At 36.3% G+C, this 3029-nt stretch overlaps 1 long non-coding RNA gene across 1 annotated transcript; it reads left to right on the top strand.

The window, feature by feature from the left end:
- Positions 1-2747, top strand: LOC107927041 (uncharacterized). Its single transcript, XR_001692363.2, has 2 exons — positions 1-333; positions 495-2747. It is a non-coding gene; the product is annotated as an uncharacterized lncRNA (long non-coding RNA).
- The last annotated feature ends 282 nt before the right edge of the window (positions 2748-3029 follow it).

Genomic DNA, 3029 nt, shown 5'->3' with positions numbered 1-3029 from the left:
ATTGTCGCTTAAATTTTTAAAGTTCACAAGTAAAATAAGGGTATAATAAAATATTTAAAAAATAAAAAAGACAGGTGATAATTTTTAAAATTACAAATATAGTATGAGTCTACCAAATTACTAACCCTTAATTTATTATTGTTATTATTATGAAGAATGTAATTTTTTATTTAATAGTGAGATTGCCTATTACCAGTTAACCTCTATAAACCCAGTGCTTTGAGATTGAGCTTGTGTTGTATAATCCATCCATAAAAGAGATCGGCCCTTCAAGGAATAACAAGCACCAAAGAGAAGCCCACGTCAATCTATTTGGCTTGCAACATTTTCCACGTTAAGACATTAAAAATTTATGTTTTGAGATATTCTCCGATGGTCTTGCTTCTGTTTTCTGTGTTTTTTTTAAGAGTGCAAATTTTGTCATCTCGTATATGCATGTTTAGTATTGCATTGTCAAGTCATTGATTTTTATCCTCGTTTTCTTTCTGTTTTAGAGTATGGAGTAGGAGTTACAGAGTCTTTCATTGAAGAGAAGGTGCAGGTAGAGTTGATCGTTAACTCGGAAGAGATTCACAAGGATGAAATTGATTATGATCTGTGTTTGGTGGAGAAATTTCTTGGGGAGTGAGTCAATAATTTTGCAGGTATGGAAGAACATTCCTCTCCCTTTGGCGTCCAGTACAAGGGGTGAGCATTAAAGCAATCGATGATGGAAGCTTTATCTGTTTCAGTTTTTCATATAGTTGACCTCAAGAAAATGGTCTCAGGAGGACCGTGGTCTTTTAACAACTGTTTGTTGTTAATTCATCCTTTGTCTAAAGGAGAGAATCCCGAAGATGTAATTTTTTTTGTATGCAAATTTCTGGGTCCAGGACTATGATTTACTGCCCAGGTTTGCTTCAGAAAGCCTTCATAATGTCATTGGGAAATTTATTGATTATGATAATGAGTAAGAAGAGGAATTTTATTACTAGGCCAAGCGGACATGGGCCAAGATTCTATTACGAGACCAACTCATCTTGATGCTCACGAGACTGTTACAGATGCGAGACAAGTGAGGCTTAGGGAGAATGAAATTATGGAGGTTGATGAATCAAGGAGAAGGCCCTGTGATGTGGTTTCCCAGGATTTTTATTCTTCCAACAGATTTCGTAGAAACGGAGATATGTCTTTATCTTCTACTACTATTGATTATTCACTTGGTTTATCGGTCGGCCTTATGGATGGGACTCATCGGGGACAATGAATTGTGTAGCTTGGAATTGTTGGGGTTTGGGCAAGCCTAGTGCAAATTTGTCCTTAAATGACCTTGTATTTTCTAATTAGCCCAAGTTTGTTTTTCTTATGGAAATGTTGGTTCATTCGACTATATTAGAGGAGCTACGGGTTAGTCTTCGGTTTCATAATTGTTTCTGTGTGGATAAAATTGGTCGTAGCGAGGGTTTGGTGATACGAACCCGCCCAAGGACTCAATCGAAGCCAATCGAGATCCATTCGAGCTCCCTAGTGGACCAATCACTCGAGCCGAGCCAAGCGATTCAAAGAGGCAATTTCAGCTTTGGTTGATCGAGTTTGGAAGGAAACCACTAATGGATTCGTCAATCAAGTGTTGGACAATCCAACGAGGGATTTTTACAATCTATCTGAAGCTAAATTCGACTTAGCTAGCTAACTCAGCTGCTAAGATTTAAACATTTTAAATATTTAGTTTGTTTAATTAAGTTTTAGTTTTCTACAGCTTTCATTACATGCCTGATGATTTTTGATGATTGAATCTATTAATCTTGTCATTGTTATTCGGCCTTTATTATGTCCTAGCATGCTACATATTTAATTCATGTCTTTTCTATTAAGTGTGTTTAGTTTCGGACAGACTTAATGAATGCTAGTAAGTTAAATTCTTAAATGTGTCTTAGTCTAATACATAATTATTTGTGTGTTTAATTGGTCTTGTTAATGCTTTAACTAGGTGATTAATTTGTCTTAGCAGGTAATTAAACATGCGAATGGACTTTCATGCATATGAAGCTGGACATACATGCACCATGCCGATTCATTGAAAGCTCATTAATGTGGAGCATGTACTCGATTGTGCATGAATGTTGGAAGTTGTTTTTCAGCTGGACATTCATGTATCTTCCAGATTCAATGAAGCTACTTTAATAAAGAACATGCACTCGATTGTGCATGAATTTTGGGAGTTGTTTTTTAGCTAGACATTAATGTATCTTCCAGATTCAACGAAGCTACTTTAAAGAAGAACATGCACCCGATTGTGCATGTATTTTGAGAGATGGTTGGTACATTCATTCTGCTGATTATTCATGAATCAACAGCCAACAATTGTGAGCTGATCAGCTAACACTTCAAGAGACCATTCGGTGCTAGATGTTCACACTTCAAGTCTCTTCATACCGAAGTGTTCACACCCAAAGGCCATTCGGCTGCCATCAAATACACTCACCAGCTGACTCCTCATTTGGTGCACTTTCAAACATTTACTCCAGCCATAAACTTCATTCACTGAACAAAGCTTCAACCAGCTCACTCATTAAAGCTATGAACCAAGACTGTTCGGCACCTCAATTGATTGAGTTCATTAGATTGTTTCAGCTGGATATTAAGTTAACTTAGCTTAATTCCTTTGCATTTAATTTATGTCTATTCGGCTGGATATCCATCAGCCTATAAATAGTTTGTTTGTAAAAATTTTGAAGTTAGTTAATTGATTTTGATATTTTATGAAATATTCCAGACTTTGTGAGTTGTTCACTCTCATTGTTCTTCGAGATTCAATTTGACTTATCTAGTTTAGCTAGTGGCGCCAAACTTGTTTCTTTCTTGAACTTATCACTTTCCGAGTGTGGCGTTCAACCTTATACCGTTTGGTTCCTATCTTGCTAGATAGTGGGTTACGATCCTATCCAGCTATCCATCATCCACCTTAAGACTTATAAGAATTGAGTCCTTAATTGCTATTACGGGTTCATTCTTGTTTTAAGTTCGTTTAAACCATCCTTTCATTATTC

Source organism: Gossypium hirsutum, chromosome D03, assembly GCF_007990345.1.
Source record: "Gossypium hirsutum isolate 1008001.06 chromosome D03, Gossypium_hirsutum_v2.1, whole genome shotgun sequence".
Taxonomy (NCBI): domain Eukaryota; kingdom Viridiplantae; phylum Streptophyta; class Magnoliopsida; order Malvales; family Malvaceae; genus Gossypium; species Gossypium hirsutum.
This window is presented reverse-complemented; position numbering and strand designations above follow the sequence as displayed.